This window comes from Dreissena polymorpha, chromosome 3 (assembly GCF_020536995.1).
Source record: "Dreissena polymorpha isolate Duluth1 chromosome 3, UMN_Dpol_1.0, whole genome shotgun sequence".
Classification (NCBI taxonomy): domain Eukaryota; kingdom Metazoa; phylum Mollusca; class Bivalvia; order Myida; family Dreissenidae; genus Dreissena; species Dreissena polymorpha.
In genome coordinates, this window is record NC_068357.1 from 139,328,448 (window position 1) to 139,347,358 (window position 18,911).

Sequence of the window (18,911 nt, forward strand, 5' to 3'; positions counted from 1 at the left end):
AATGGGTACCGATCAGCTGAGAAGGTACTCAACAAGTGCTCTCATAGTTCCATAGTTTTAAATATAGAATATAAGCAATACAATACGGATTAAGCAGAAATATAATTGTTATTCTAAGAATACTAATGTTTAATCGCTTTATCAGTGTTACGGCCAATAATGTATTTTTTATTTTGTTAGTGTATTTGCAGGAAACAACAATCAAATTCAATACACCCATATTGCTTTGCAATTGCTCAGACATACACCCCAACCAAATACTGTTGTATTGTTTTGTTCGTTCTTCGGCCTTTTGTCACATGTGAAAACCATTTACAACGTTTTCCTTTTTGGGTTCAATGTTTCTTTTCTTGTTTATATTATAATGTTGTGACGTTTTTCTGAACAAACAGTTTAATATAAAAAAAACGCGGTAATCATTTATATTACATTGACATAAAAAAATATCTCGTCACAATATTGCGAGATATGTTTTTAACACTACAATGCGTTACAAACATTTTATAATAAAAGTAATATTTATTAAGGATTTTTTACGATATTTCTTATATAGTGTTGGTCGTGTGAGTCTTTTAAGTGTGGTTGTAAAATGAAAACTCATTTAGAGATGTATGACAATCATTTAGAAATTTGTCAATTTCCAATTTACTAAACAGGGGTAAGTACGGTATTCTACTTTCGATTAATTTACATCTTAGGACAATATATAAATGCATGTTTATTCAACCATTGTAAAGGAAGCAAGCTTTTCGTTTGATTCTTTTGTGTAAACACAAGTACAACGGTGTTCGGTGGAAGAAAATAGGCGTGACAATAAGTCTAGAGTCAAAATTGTAATCCGAAAAAAAACATTTTATTTGTTATTTTTGTAAATAAAATCGCATCACAATGTGCAAATAACGCCTTCATACTTTATGCATCAATGGTAGTTTCATTCGAATAAATCAACTGTATATATTATGTGATGTGAATAATATTTTATAAAGAATATCTTTGTATGAAACCAAAAGCGTTGATGTTGTCCAAAGTGTTGTCCATTTCGTAAACGTAAGACAAAAACACATAATGCATTCTAATTAACCCATTTGTGCCTAGCGAAAAAAAAAGCATCATGCGGCGTCTCATCAGGGTCTGCGCTGTTTGCTTAAATGAATTTCTGTAAGAAATATTTTAAATATAGAAATAAATATACTAGACATCCATAATTTTGGAAAAAAATTGATCCAATTTAGAAGGATGGGAGAGTCTACTAGGCATAAATGGGTTCATTTTCTTCCAATATGTTTAAGAAACATGCTGGATGATAACCGAAACGATGTGTGTTATTTTAATGGAAACTTTACATAAACAGCTTCAGTCATTCATGTGTGGGACCTCTGATTCATAATTATGCTGAGTAAAAATTGATCAAATCTATTGAAATAAGACAATTATTTATTAACGTTAAAGGTGTAAAACAATTGTTCACATTTGTCTCAAACCAAAAATATAATAATATGCACAACTGTCTGTCCTCAACAATATATTGATAACGTTGTTTTATTAGTGTATCGCTAATTGCGTTAAATGTTTTGAAGTGATATATCTTAGCCCTGTTTTTATGCCTGTATTATTTCAGGAAAAAATCGTATAAAAGAGTTTAATCAGACGAATAAACCAAGATACTGGAACTGTAACGTAAACATAATCATAACAAAAACACAATGTCTTCTTCTCTAATGTTTTCATATAAATATTAAGCCTTCATGTATGCATTAAATCTATTTAAAGTGTTGTTACTGTTTCGTCTTATTCCGTTGATGGAACTCGACTGTATTTATGTTTAATATGAAAAGCAATCCAATGAGTAAAAAGTTTTTTTATACGCGTTTATTTTGAAAATAACGCTTATCATTAAAATTCGATTTCCCATCTTTATTTACTATATATATATGACACGAACACGCTTTTCATAAAACCAACAAAAAGACCAGTAGATGAACTTAATAACCCAGCTGTGTTGCGTAAAACAATCATTGGCACAAATAAACTTTTCTACACTAAATACCCTTGGGCATCACAAAGGATCACATGCCAGATGGTATCCACTTACTGTAATATTAGGTTATTGTCCCTGTAAAAACAAGGTACATGTAACTCGATAAACATTATTTTAGTAGTTTCATACTATATATACTTATCCGATTACACCCTCTGCAATGCTTTTAAATTAAGGACGTGTCGTCATTTTTAAATAGTGGCCATCAATAATAAGGTATGAGTGATGTTTGTCCTTTTACAAGTTGCAAAAATATAAGCTTGCCTAAAGAATCCATAGCAAAGTAATTAATAAATCAAAAGATGCATAGATGCTTGTCTACATTTACATGCACATATGGACTCCCTTTTTTGATTGTACTCGAAACTGCTGACATTCACCAAAAACGACCCTATGCTACCAGTATCACCAGCATTTTATTACAGCAATAAATCATTTGGTGACACGGAGTCGTAAAACCGTATCACTAACTGAAATAAGAAGTAATGTCGTGACGAGAGGAGTTTCAGTTAGTTTCGTATTACCAGAAAAAAATAACACATTAGTTGCTCTCCTAAGTCTACAGTTAACTAGTGTTTATTTCTGTGCTGGGTATCAATTAATGTGCGTGCAGTACTGCAATTGTTGCACAGATTATATTATCTTCATTACAATTTAGTTTGGGGACAAGCATACGTTCGTTGGGTTGATGATTTATTTTTACTACAGATCAAGTATAAATAATAAAGTAGAAGAAGCTTATAATAGAAAGTACATGTTTTAGCAGGATACAATTAAAAAGATGTATTTGACTAAAACACGACATAATACAGTACAGTGTATTTAACATTAAATACTTATAAAAATACAAATATCCGATATATCAGCACAGTTCATGCTTGTTTAGATAAACAGGACGATGTTCGCTTCAAAGTCGTATCTTTCTAGACATTCATTTGTTTTTACAGTTGTTGATAACAAGCAAATGCACGTATTGCTATTACATGTCAATAATCCGATACTGATTTGTAATGGCTGGTACAGAGACCCCAATTAAAAAGTGTGTTGTGTTGTGCGTTTTGAATTGTACTGTTTAGTTTAACGGCCTATTGTAACAAATGAACTCATATTTTGTTGATCACGTTTCCATCTGTGTACAATGTTTCATATTTCGTAGTATTTTGTTATGTTGTGATGTTAGTTTTCCTATCAAACAATTCTGATACGTCATGAGTATTAAATGAACAACAATTTCTGTAACGTCAATATTTTCACGGATAAAAACCGTTGCAAATGTTTTACAATTCTAGTCATTTTTGTTGACGATAAATCAAAATCTTAACGGTACTTCTAATCAAGTGTTAAGTCGAGTGTGGTATTATTTTGTTATGTTGTGATGCTAGTTTTCCTATCATACAATTCTGATACGTCATGAGTATTAAATGGACAACAATTTCTTTAACGTCAATATTTTCGCCGATACAAACCGTTTCAAATGTTTTACAATTCTAGTCATTTTTGTTGACGATAAATCATAACCTTAACGGTACTTCTAATCAAGTGTTAAGTCGAGTGTGGTATTTTATGCTTTCAGATCGAATGGTCAGGGGGCATATTGTTTTTGGCCTGTCTGTCTACCTGTCTGTCATTGTATGTGTGTGTCTGTCCCAAAACTTTAACCTTGCTCATAAAATGAAAACTCTTGGGTCTTTGTTCTTTAAACTTCACATGTGCGTGCATCTAATTGAGATCATCACTCAAGCATGGTTTGAGGAAACAGATAAAGCATGATACCCGTTCAAGTCCATTGTTATACGGCTAAGTTATCATGGGCCTCGTTTTCTCTAAAAATAGCTGCTGGCGGACTTCAAAGCGCAGTTGGGGGCATGGTTTTTCACAAACACAGCTCTTGTTCTGTAAAACCAACGCATATAAATTACGTCTATGAGATTTTGAAAAGATTTTAAATGAAAAATCTTGGTTTACACCGTAAAGCGTTTTTATTTTCGATAGTGCAGTTCTTTCCGTAGCAAAGATATTACCTAAAATGATTTTTTGGTAAACGTCAAATTTATTTTTAATATCATCGTAATCGAACAGAAATTTGAAGTGATCTTTGTTCGTGTAATCATTAATAAAAAAAGACACAAATTAATGAAAGCTCAATGTGAATAAAAGTGTTCACGTGTGTCTTAAAATATACAATAACAATGTAAACAAATGTACATGTATCTCCTAAAAAAAAATTATAAACTGGTTGAATGGTCTTACGCAATTGCGTTGACTGTGATAGTAATAACTACATGCTTTGTTTTGTTTGTGCAAGTGTCAGGTTGAGGAAAAAAACGTCCAACATAATTAAAACGGAATGATGTATCCAGGCAATAGAACTAAAACATGAATATAACTAATACCCCAGAAACGCTGTCTCCTTTTCACATTTGGAATCTGAGCCTATTGTAGCCGTTTAAGAAAAAAATAAGTTTATATTTTATTCGCTTCATGTCATCGGTCCTCTAAACGTTGTTGTCATGTTGCACTGAGTTATGGTGTGGTACAGAGCAATTATATTGCAATATGATATAATAGACATTTTTTTATACCAATAAATGTCGCCTGAAATTCTGTGGTGTTAATGGTTAATTAAAGCCACCCACCTTGAAATGAAATACATGGCATAGTAAATCTTAGTATAAATAAGAAACATATTTTATCTATGCCAATTATAATATATGTGGTGGTAAAAAGGGTAGAAGTTCGTCTTTTTTGGCGTTTTAAAACTTAAAAATAATCGCGTTTGTCGAAATGGACGTATACGTCTAGAAATACCACTTTCGGTTTAAAAAGCGTTACCGTTTGAAAAATATTAAATTACTTGCTAACTAGGCTATAGATTTAATTTTATCTACGCCAATTAGAAAATATCTGGTGGTAAAAAGGTATAAATCCGTCTTTTTGCGCTTTAAAACCTAAAAATAATCGCGTTTGTCGAAATGTACGTATAAGTATAGAAATTATCCTACTTTCGGTTTTAAAATATATAAAACAAATAATAATACATTACTTGCTAACTAGGCTATAGATTTGATGACGCTTTTGTACACTATTAAATTGCATCTATATGTATTGATTTACATGTTTTTCATTTCAAGGTGTGTGGCTTTAACACGCGTGTGTTTTTTGAAAAGTTTACGGTTAGGTTCGTACTTTAACCGGAAAACGCTCGTGTTGTTTTTATTTTGATCGTTCCAAGACAGGACTGCCGGTATCACTTATTTGCGTATGTATTTGTATCTGCTGTTTAATTTATATGTTGTTGATTGTTTACATTAATAATTATTGTTTATCTACGTGTTGTGTTCGGCTTGTTTTTAAACTTGGTTAACTCCTAGTGTTTAAATAGACTATTCTAAGGCGTTGACTCCTTCTTGAATTCATGTTATGTTTATTGTTGTGTTTACTGTATTGACCTATATTGTTCATGTTATTTGTCAATGGTCGTACACGAAAGACAAGCGACTATCGATTGGTAACACGAATGTCACGTGTTACTGGAATTGAGTAGTATATGTCCTATGTTTATGCCCTACTTTATGTTATAAAACACGACAGTTACCTTCTACTAGTTTATAAAATATTTAATGACGTGTCCAGAAGATAACTGCAAATGGGAGTTCATTGAGTTTACATTAACCTTAACATATTTCTGTTTTTATCCTAAAAAGACCATCAACGAAATGATAACAGATGAAACTGCTGAGGAAATCACAAAATGTACCATTGCTGTCGGTATCACCATGTTTGGTTTTTATTGCAGCAATTACTTCTATAGGAAAGAAACTCGTAAACTCGGTTCATTTAATGAATGGGAAGATACGTCGTGATGAGATGAGATTGGGTTTGCTACTTAACCCCTGTGTGTCCTTATCCTACAATTTTGTGAATGTCAGCTATAAATTACTAGTATACATTAATGCCCTTATTACACATTTTCTGTGTACATAAAAACTTAGTTTTGTAAACACTGTTACAGACCTATAATGTCTGAAGATTTTACATTGGGATCAGATGTTGAGTTAAGCTCGAATTTGATGACATTGTAAATGACATACATATCAGTGACCATCAAAATAATACATAACAGTATTTCAACAAAAATGAAATAGTTAAATATCGGACCATTTAAATAATATTTAGTTTGTTCCTGATACATAAGCTAGACCGTGTGTCATGAACGTCTATGTCGTTAACGTCCTTCATGTATTTCACTAATGGTTGTTTGCTACGACAAAACGTAATTATTAGTCTGATAAAACTTTGCTGAGAAGGCTAGAGTCTGTATTTATTGCCATAATGAGTAGTGTTGAATTACAGAACTAACTTCATATATAATACACTTTTCAGACTATACCCCGTAATTCATATCTTGTTAGAGAGTCACTCTATCTGTAGTAGGATATTACACGCAGGTACGTTTTAATTAAAAAAAATATGCAACAAACTATACTTAATTTCCAAAATGCACATATATTTTTATTAAATGAAAAAAGTGCAATGAATCAAATTTGCTACAGCTGGAATAATCTATTAGCTATATTTTTCAAAAATATGAACAAGCAAAATATACTCACAAGTTGATTCAATGATAACTGCTAAAAAACCGTTAATTAAATGCAACGATAGGCAAACTATTAGCTTGTCAATATTCAAAATAGTATCAAGAATTATATAAGATGAGTTTTAATTTTTCTGTGCAAACCAAGAGCAAATTACTTTGAATGATACTTTTGACATAATGACGCTTGCCAGACTTTGCGAAGGGATGCAGATGAAACCTACGCTGATATTGTAAACTCTCACAGAAAAAGTTGGCGGGACACTTAACAGCTAGTCAAAACCAACGATCAGCTGAAGCAGTAACTAGTTTAGTATCTACCCTATTTAGCCGATCGTGGAATAAAGCCCTTATTCCACAATCAATTGAAATACTTAAATATAAAACTGACGAATATTTTTACTGTAATATGGATATAGTTTAATTCAGTTTAATATGGATATAGTTTAATACCGTTAAACACAGATCATGGAATATAACACCTTTTAATACACAAACCTTCATTTTTAATAATTCATTTATGACATGAGTCACATTTGTAGCTTGTATATATTAACGCACTGAAGCGTATTTTTAATTTCTTGATTCTAAGTTTATATATTATTCTCAAACGTAAGCACGGGTTGGTGAAACAAGCCCCTGTTTTGTCTGTGCATATCTCAACTTCGATATTTTATTGTCCGTGCCTTTATAAATGTGTAAGTATGTGAATTGGATGTTTACGGATACGGCTAGTAAACGGTCTCTAGCGAAAGAGTGTCAAAATATTCCATGGAACAAAATGAAATTCGGATATCAAAATCTTTTAAATAGAACAAATAATCAAAGCTGACATATTATATTTAAACAATAGTAGATTCATTCAAATTATGCATATTTATATGTTACACAATTTTAGAGGATTTTTAATGGTTCAACTTGGTTTGGACATAAAAGTATTTTTCCCAAAGACAATTTATTCTACGGTAAGACTTTTGTCAATCTTAAAGTTTTAATTGATGTACTTAAATATTAAGGCTAAACTTTAAAAGATCAAATATATGCATTATTTAGTATTTTTCTACTGTTTAATTAATTGACATAAACAGCTTCGGTCAATGGTGTCTGAGACATCTAGAGGCCATTTTATCAAACATCTTGGGGGGATCTGACGTAAGACTCGTAAGATTCGGTCGTACTCTTATCATAAGTACCTTGAACCATTATATTAGAGAAATCGCAGCTAAGATGTCGTAAGAATTTCGCTTATCGTTACGATTGGGTAAGACCAGTCTTAGCATTTGTAAATATGGCGACCGTAGGAGCTTTATACGTAGTTTGACCTATGGAAAGGAGGCTGTTTTGCGAAAGAAAGAATTTTAGCGATATTCGGGATGTAAAAATATCAGTCGCTATTTGCAAGACGGACAATTCAATGAGCCGCCAGTCGAGTTATTAAAAGATGATCTCACAAAACCGACGAGGACTTCACATTCTTTACCTGACCTGACGCAGGTTTTTTTGGCATTCATATAATAGTTGTATTCTCAAAAAATCCAATATGATTTAAATAACTTATGTTTGATAACACTTAATGAATGCCTTATATCAATATCTGTATTTAATGCTCAAGGGTCATACTTGGAATTGTGGTGCATTTTTTAGTATCCGCATAATTAATTGTTTAGCCGTTGCAAGGATAAGTATTTAGTTTGCGTTGTGTCATGTTTATCAAAACAGATGTTTCTATTGCTTCTTTTGCAGTAAAACAGTTCAGTTGCCATTAAATCTTGAATTTTAAAGCTTGAAATAGTAATCGGATATTGCATATTTCGAAAGTTGCTATGCAAGTTAGTTGGCGACATAATTCATTGATACATCTTTTTCAAATAAAATTTATAATTTGTTGTCTTTAAAATGAAGAACTGTATACTTTATTGGATATGTGTCCAAATGACAATTACTAAAATGTATACCCCATCATAACTGGTTTATGCTCGTTATGTACATCAAATATATTGCTACTGATTAATGTAATAATATGCGTGAAAATGAAAGTTTAATCTGAATTATAATGTTATTGTTTTGTATTCTGAACAATACAATAATACCAGAGACGAATGCCTTCTTCCAAATGTATTGACTACATTTTGCATTACTTTTAGGCAGATGAACATGTCACGTGGTAATTATTCTCACCCCTGTTAATACAAATATCATATTACGAACCAAAAAAATCAAATATACGTTATGTTATATTCGCCGTGACTGAAGTTTCATTTCGATAACACACGTCCGATTTCTATGATAAACCTAACCGTTGCTTTGTTGTTTTTTAGCAAAAGCGAATAACATTTTTGCTAAAACGGGGTATTAACATCTGTCTGTATGTTTGTTTTACCTGCGTTCCTGAAACCATCCCACAATGCATCAAATCAAAGCCTTACTTAAAAACAGGCAGAGTTTCATTATGTTTTGAACAACAGATGTAACAATATAACGCATCTAAATAATATAATTGTAAGATAATTCTGTTGGTTTAGCGAACCCACTGTCAACAACATGTTTGTGTAAAATAATCACAGCTTTGTTGCAAATTAAGCTACACATCAGTAATACAAAAGTATTTAATTATATTCATAATTTGATTTATCATACACAAGTAGAACAACGACCTTTTGCGATGTACAGTGTATGAGCCGTATTCTGTTATTACGATATGTTTGCATTTTCTGAAACAATATACAACTTAAGACGTTTTTACATTTTAAAAATCAATGTTAAATACACAGATTAATATGTTTTCGCGTGTGGATGATTTGTAATTAATCATTATTTAATTAAGACGTTTCGCATCCCGTCCCCGTCAACAGGTTCCAAACCCCAATAATGAGCTTTTACCGATCCAATGCAGTGACACTAGCTTCAATACTAATTTTATAATAAATATATTACATGTATTGTGTTGTATTGTATAGGCCAATAGCAACATCACTCTACTTTATTTTTATTTTTACATTAAAGATACTTTCGGACAACAATTTCCTTCTTAATAAAGTTTCGGGACTTTCACTTTTACTATATATTTAAAAACATACGGTTTAATTTAAAACTTAATCATATGCCGCAAAACTAATGCGAATTGACGTCGTAATGCCAGTTACAGTCACGTAAAATTATGTTAATCAATACATAATTACAGTTCAAATATGGTAAATTAAGTTGCTGAGTCAACCGATATATATATATATATATATATATATATATATATATATATATATATATATATATATATATATATATATATATATATATATTTATTTATTTATTTATTTATTTATTTTAATATATTTATATTTATTTATTCATTTATTTATTTAAATATTTATATTTCTTTATTTATTTATTTATTGTTTTATTTCGCGTATCAGCTGCTTTGAAGTATCGTTCAAATGTGTTCGAACACGATGTTGATCCTACAACTACTGAGGTATGATTGAAGAGACTAAAGGTGGTGGCTGAAAAATCAACAAATAGAGAAATTCGTACTACACTGTGCTCGTTTATTGATACAGTTGCTTACAATATTATCAGCCATTGGTGTCAGAACCAATTGAAATCATGTACAGAATAAAAATCGGTAACGTCTCCGTTAATAAGACACCTAGAAATTAACGTTCAAAATGAATTATAATTATTCATATTTGCCTTCTTAAAGAAACAATAATGGCAGTAATGCATGTCTTTCGAACAAATTGTTTTGACAATATTGTTGATACTTTTTGTGCAAATTGAGCAAATGGTAAACGTAATTACTTGTTTGCCATTGGTTAATGCAAGTAATCCATTATGAGGAAACTTCCTATTTTACAAACTGAAGAATAAACCTTTAAACATCTTGGGAATAAAACTGCATTATTTGTAAAATATAAAAACATCGCTTAAGGTAGCGCACCTCTAATGGGCACATATCCAAATATAATCTAATTAATTATTTTCTTAATCAGCATCATTTCACTGAACTACATGCAAATTTGTAGGTAGGCCTTCCATGCTTTTTAAAAAAATATACCGATTTTTTCAAAACCACCCCCACGCTCGGCTTTTGTCCAGTTTATTTTCACCCCTGGGGTATATAAAAGTTCCATAATTCATTCAAATTTCCAAATATGGGCATGCAGTTGGTGTGTACAGATGCTGTAAAGGTGTTTAAAGTTTAAACAAGATGAAATAAGTATTCTTTTACAGACATTTATTTTTTACAAATTTTTATCTATGGAAGAGCGCCATGAAATGTAAGTGATTTCAGCCAAGTAAAAATTGGGTCGGTTAAAAACAAAGTGTCATAAAATTCAAAATAGTATCATTTAAGTCATATTTTAAACTTAGTTTTTATAGAAACACTATATACAGCAAAAAATACCAGGAACTAGACAGATTTACCGTTTACTTTTTGAAATAAAAATAAAAATGCAACATGCATGGTTCGTATTTTCAACAGTTAATCACCCAATTTCGCCATAACGTTGTTTTAATTTTAATAATTGAAGAATGTGCATAAAAATTGCAACATATTTAACAATAAATATAGCTTATATGCCATATTAAATCAAATTACGTTAGAAAATAAATAAAACGCGTCGCAAAAATGTATACGTCGTCGGCAGGATTCGAACCTGCGCGGGAATATCCCAAAAGATTTCTAGTCTATCGCCTTAACCACTAGGCTACGGCACCTAATAGTAGGATCTTCAACCTTCGAAGAAATCGCGGGAAATCATTAGAGGTGCGCTACCTTAAATTTAGTTGTGATATGCCTAATTTCTTCGTTTAGTTTAATTATTTATAATGATGATGAAACCTTACCTATTTATAAGCTCGGCGAGACGTATAAAACAAATATCCAGAAGAAATGACCGTTTGCATTGAGTGTATTGATGTTTGTTTAACTGTTCAACCCATCGCACGTGATGATAATTAAAATGCTGAATTACTAGAATAGTCAGGTTCATACAATGTTTAAAACATTTTTGTTGTGATTTATTAATATAACACATTAGCCCTATGGTGAATTGACATGCCATTGGTGATGGTATGAAAATCTGACAAACAAAAACAACGTTCAGTGACCATTTTTGTTAGTGCATACGTTGAACAAACACAGTGCATTTGAATCCATGTCCCATTTGTTGTAAAAGCATCATAAGGTTTATAACCTTCTTCTGTGTCGTAGTGTCCAAATGTTTACAGCAAATGCTTCAATTATTATACGTGTATATAAAATAAAATATTTTAAGATAATAAAATATATATCATTTATTTGGTTTTAAAGCTTTGTATTTATAATAAAGGGAAGCTCACATTTAACCAAACATCTGAACAACTGAGCAGATAAATTTCAGTTAACCCAGATCGGTTAAGACACTAACAAGAGTGATTTTTTTACTCATTTTCCAAAAACCTTAAAAGAAACTTTTGAGGCACTTTAACTTGCAAACATCGGGTTTATCGGGGAAATTGACAATTGCTCACATGGGCGGTTTATCTAATCAAATTTAGCATTTACATGACCATACAACAATTGTAATTGTTTAATATGCTGAGTTGATAAAATGGTCATGGTGCCTCGCTGCAAATTATGTTGTTATGCTTAATGTCCGCTTGTTGAATAACAATTTCATTATATAACGTATAATCTCATCTTTAACTTATTCTAATTTTAACTATGTTAATTAGGATCCCACACGCGGGTGATTTTAGTTCAGAAGGTTGTTTGCAGTAATTCTACAATTAATTCCGAAAGAGAGATATTTGTTCGCTGTGTTTTTTTCATTCATCTATTTGCTAATTTGTTAATTGATTCTTTTTTCCTATTTATTCTCTGTTTATGTATTAAACATTTCTATAATTTCATATATTAAATGCTGTATTAATTTGATACATTGTTATCAGAAAATAAAGTGGACAATTCCTTACATAAAAATAAGCGTTTCTAAAATAATGCATTAACTATTTTGTGTTAATTGTAATAAATTAAAACTATGTAAACTGGATTTATTAAAATTGTATAAGTTAAAGATAAAAATGAGATAATACGTTATATCATGAAATTGTAATTTTCGATTGGATTACATCTACTTCGAATTCGCAAGTACTTGACTGAAACATTAAGCCATTAGTAAAACAAACTCTTAAAACGTCTCATAAAAAATTGTAAGGGACAACGTGGTTAGAGATTGAATATGTTGGTACTGTAATACAATGTATACGTACCAAATACAAAATCGCCGATTAACGAATTTATCAAATATTATTTGCCAGAACATACATGTGTAGTGAGTTAAATTATGCTCAATCGTAGCAAATCAATATTTCTCATGTCATATAGAAAGAAATTATGGATATAATATATAATGTCCCAAACAAATTCTATGCATGATCAACATTATAATTAATTAAATCCATATATTTTACAAGACAACATATCCGGAAAACAACAATAAACTCTTTTCGGAGAGTTTAAAGTTATTAAGCATGAGCAAGATCGAAATAAACAGCTATTTCTTAGCCAGAAAAGTGGTAGCAGCATTATAAAGATTAAACTTATATGTAAAAATTCTGATCGACTGCATTCATCTCAAGCCTTGGTCAAATTCTGACTGATGTTGATGTTGATGTATCGTATCGATTTCAAAAACCCTTCCAGTTGGTCAGCGTATGATGTGTTTGACGTGACAGCTATGGGATACCTAAGGGGTCGAAACTTTAACGTCTGCTGCAGCAGAAAACAATGCTGCTACAGCATTTAAATCCTGCTACAGCAACAATTTGCTGCTCGAATAGCATTTTGTTCGGCTGCAGCAGAAAAATCCTGCTTGAGCATCATTTATTTTTAGATTAAGCCATTGAACCCGTCAGCCAATCAAATTTGAGCTTACAAACGGACGACATAAGCCATTGGCTGACGGGTTCAAGGGCTTTATCTAAAATTCATCTAAAAAAATGCTGCTACAGACAGCAGAGTGATGCAGACGCACAGCGGTCGCGATGAGTAAGTGCGTTTTTTTATACAATATGACACTCGTCGCACGTATATGTGCTACTAAGGCAAGTTCTTCTAAAGGTGTATGTAATAGCGACGTATATCGTTCGACGACACTTCCGTCTATCGGAGTGCTATTTCCTGAGTGTAATACCTCAATAAGCTTTTATGTTTTATTCTAAACGATAATATTTACCTCCACTGACACTTCCATCTATCCAATTTAAAGGATATTACGGTACCTATCGGCAACAAAGAGTCATTGCTACATCATCCAATGAACTAATCTGCACATTTGTCAAGCAATCATTTTTATTTGTAAACTTATTGAATATAGCAGATAAAACTAGATCACGTCTATAATGGTTGAAGCGGTATCAGTATTGTAATTGTATTACCTTAGACTGTATCTCCCGATCTTCAGACCCTCTATGGTTTTGTAATTTACTTAACCCTTATCAATAGCGGAATAATGCATGAGTTTGACGTATTTATAATTGTTTCTGAGTGTTTCATCTTACATACGTCTTTATTATGCCAAAAATTTACACGTCATCGATCACAATTCTAACATGCATACTGTTCTTGCTTTAACAAAAGAATGTTCGTTTAGTCGGATGTTAATTTTTTTATTAAATTACAATTGTTGAGAAAAACTGGACATACAAGTATCACATAAGGCTATACACGTAACCATGTGCTCACTTTTGCGAGGATCGTTCGATGAAAGGGAGACAATGCTATTTGGAACGCGTGTTTCCAATGGATAGCAGTTACCTCCTGCTTAACCAAATACATTATTTCATTAATTGAAAAAAACAGTGTATCTTGAATACGGATTCCTTTAAGATATAGGCTGCATGTGCATATAATATTCATAAGTTTGGTTGAACAATCTTACCAAAGTCATTTTTAGAAAACAATTGTACAGCATAACGATGAATACATTTCCAAAATATATTCTCATCAATGTTTCTGATTCGTAAATCATATGACCCCAGACGTAGGATGCTAAGCAATTAGTCTTTTATTTTTATATTTAACAGTTTAGAACCCTCTGCTTAGTAAACACTTTACAAAAATAACCATTGTAAAGCCGTCTATGTTGGTTCACATACAGGACAGTTCCACGAACAGCTTTAAGTTTATCGGGAGTTTTTTAAAAGTTTTTAACAATATACATTTTTCATCATCGTCTGGTAAGATTTGATGCGTAAAACAATAGAAAAATACATTTTCGCAATTGTGTACAACAGCGATGTGCGACATATTTGCGTTCATATTACGTACATTTTATTGACGTCAAAAACACGCAATTTATTTTTTGCACAAATATCGTAAAAAGGAACACAATAGAAGAATGATTATTTAATTTGTGGTCATACATAACATATAGTTTCACTCAAAACTCCGCCTTTTGTACAAATGATTCGTAAAAAAAACTAAATCCTCTATGTATGTCATTGAAAATATTCAAGCTCTTACTGTAAAAAAAAAATAGTTTGGATGTATAAATTATTGTACTGCAGGGTTTCTTTGGCGGATCAAAAATGCTAAAATGGTTCATCTCTGATCATCTCTGTTTTAAACATAATGACCACTAAACAAGATTACCACCTGAATCTTTACACTTTAAGTCCATACTGGGATACAGGCCCTCGTGTGATTTTTTTTAATCAAAGCCTTTTTGTGTTTCTGGCTTTCTTTTGCTCTTATTCAAACATATAATTTTAATTTTCAACATGCAACTTCGTAGTGTTTGGATTCGAAAAAATGTAAATACCACAATACTGGTTTAAAATAGTATTGTTATTATTTACCAGTAGCTTCTCTTTTAAGTCTTTAATAGTTTTGCATTTTATGTGTTTCAAGTTATAAAAATCTGTTTTATTATAATAATGGACAATTTACTATTATTACTGGGGTGATTTTCTCAGTTCAACATGCTTAGACAGTATAAACTATGCATTCGCTATAAATACAACGTGTTTATACTTGGTAAATTATATAATTTTGATGGTCCAACAAATATTGATGCATTGAGTTCATGCATGTTTATAGAAAATAATAGGCTATGGACGTGGATGGAGAATGGTTATCTGGCAACTCGGAGGAATTTATTGGGTGAGCCAAAGGCGAACCCGATAAGATCATCCGACAAGCCAGATAACCATTCTCCATCCACGTCAACAACCTATTATTCTATTTATCATGTCACATTTACAACATTCGTTGAGATGTTTCTAAAATATATAGTTTTCGAGTATTTTTTGTTTAAATATTTAATATGGGAAGCACCACGTGCGAAAAAAAAACATTGTGACGTCACCTCATGCAAAGCGCTTAGGCTAGATTCCATCTTGTTAAACAACACATAAATCGAGCTTCTCGTTATTAATTTAATACAAAAAGACGACATTATGGTGTTTTAATAATAGTGCTTCATGTATAATAAACTTTTCCGACTATACCCCGTAATTCATATGTTTTATATTCAGTACAGAGTCATTCTATCTGTGGTAGGATATTACACTCAGATACGTTATAATTAAAGAAAAATATGCAACAAACTATATTTAAAAATTTGCTACACGCAAATATATTTTAATTAAAGGAAAACTGTGCAACAAATTTGCTACAGCTGGAATATCCCATTAGCTATATATTTAAAAAATATGAACAAGCAATATATACTCACAAGTTGATTGAATGATAAAAGGTCAAAACTGTTAATGAAGTGCAACGATTGGCAAACTATTAGCATGTCAGTATTTAAAATAGTATCAATAATAATTTCCAATAGATGAGTTTTGATTTTATTGTACAAAGCAACATCAAAATGCTTTGAATGTTACTTTCGGCATAATGGCGTTTTCCAGACTTTGCGAAGGGCTGCAAACAGAAAAAGTTGGCGGGAAGATGAACAACTAGTCAAAACCAACGATCAGCTGAAGCAGTTACTAGTTTAGTAACTACCATATTTAGCCGATCATGGAAAAAAACTCTTGTTCCCAATTTAAATACTGAAATATAAAACTGAAGAATATTTTTACTGTAATATTGGTATAGTTTAATTCTGTAAAACACAGATCATGGAATTTAGCACCTTTTAATACAAAAAAAAAATTATTTTAAATAATTCATTTATGACATGCGCAATATTTGTAGCTGGTATATATTAACGCGCTCAAGCGTATTTTGTTTGATTCTAAGTTTATACATTATTATCCAATGTAAGCACGGGTTGGTGAAACAAGCCCCTGTTTTTTCTGTACATATCTCAACTTCAAGACGATATGTAATTGCCCGTGTTTTGAATCATGTGTAAGAATGTGAATTGGATGTTTACCGGTATGGCTTCTTTATATTGTAAACGTTCTTAGCGAAAGAGTGTCAAAAGTTTCCATGGTACATGGAAATTCGAATATCTAAATCTTTGGTATAGAACAAATAATCGAAGCTGACATATTGTATCTAACAAATAGTAGTTTCATTCAAATTATGTATATTTATAGCTGGCTAGACGTTCGCCCCAGCTCGATATTCGGGACTAGTGCCGATGTCAGAGCTTGGTCGACATTTGCTCAAGCTCGATATTCGGGACTAGTGCCAACAGTGGATCCCAGAGCTGGACAGACATTCGTCCGAGCTCGATATTCGGAACTTTCGCTGAATGTCGATGTCAGAGCTGGCTCCAGCTCAATATTTGGAACTTTTTCCGAATGTCGATGTCAGAGCTGGCTCAACATTTGCTCCAGCTCGATATTTTGGGGTTTTGCCGAATTTCGATGTCAGAGCTGGCCAGACATTCGCCCCAGCTCGATATTCGGGACTAGTGCCGAATGTCGATGTCACATCTGACTCGACATTCACTTCAACTCGATAATCTGGACTAATGCCGTATGACGATGACAGAGCAGGCACGACGTTCGCTCCAGCTCAATATTCGGGACAAGTGCCGAATGCCGATATCAGGGCTGGCTCGACATTCGCCCTAGCTCGATATTCGGGACGTTTGCCGAATGTCGATGTCAGAGCTGGCTCAACATTCATCCCAGCTCAATCTTTGAGACTATTGTCGAATATCGATGTCAGAGGTGGCTCGACATTCGCCCAAACTCGATTTTCGGGGTTTTGTCGAATGTCGATGCCAGAGCTTACTCGACATTCGCTCCCAGCTCGGGGGTTTTGCCGAATGTCAATGTCAGAGCTGGCTCGATATTAGCTCCAATTCGATTTTCGGGACTAGTGCCGAATGTCAATGTCAGAGCTTGCTCTACATTTGCCCAAGCTCGATATTCGGAACAAGTACAGAATGTCAATGTCAGAGCTGGCTTCACATTAGAAATAGCTCAATATTCGGGACTAGTGCCGCCTCGACATTCGCCCCAGCTCGATTTTCGGAGTTTTGCCGAATGTCGATGTCAGAGCTTACTCGACATTCGCTCCCAGCTCGATATTCGAGGGTTTTGCCAAATGTCGATGTCAGAGGTGGCTCGAAATTCGCTCCAAATCAATATTCGGGACTAGTGCCGAATGTCGATGCCAGAGCTGGCTCGACATTCACTCCAGCTCGATATTCGGGACTAATGACGAATGTTGTTGTCAGAGCTGGCTAAACATTCGTTCAAGCACGATATTCGGGACTATTGCCAATTATACAGGATTTTTAACGGATCAGCTTGGTTTGGACACAAAAGTATTTTTCCCAAAGATATTTTATTCTACAGTAAGACTTTTGTCAATTTGAAGTTTAAGTTGATGTACTAAAATATTTAGGCTCAACCTTGAACAACCAAATATACGCAATATTTAGTGTTTTTGAACTGGTTAATTTATTGACATAAACAGCTTCAGTCAATGGTGTCTGAGACATCTGGAGGCCGTTTTATCAACATATCTTAGGGAAATCTTACATAAGATTCGTAAGATTCGGTCATACTCTTGTCGTAAGTACCGTGAACCGTTCTATAAGAGAAATCGCAGCTAAGATGTCGTAAGAGTTTTGCTTAAAGTAACGATTAGGTAAGATCAATCTTAGCATTCGTAAACATGGCGACCCTAGGAACTTTAGACGTATTTTGACCTATGGAATGGAGGCTGTTTTGGAAATGAAAGAATAAATAGCGATATATGGGATGTTAAAATATGAGTCGCTATCTGCTAGAGTGACTATTCAATGAGCCGCTAGTCGAGTTGTTTAAAGGTGATCTCACAAAACCGACGAGGACTTCACATTCTGATTCTCTACCTGTCCT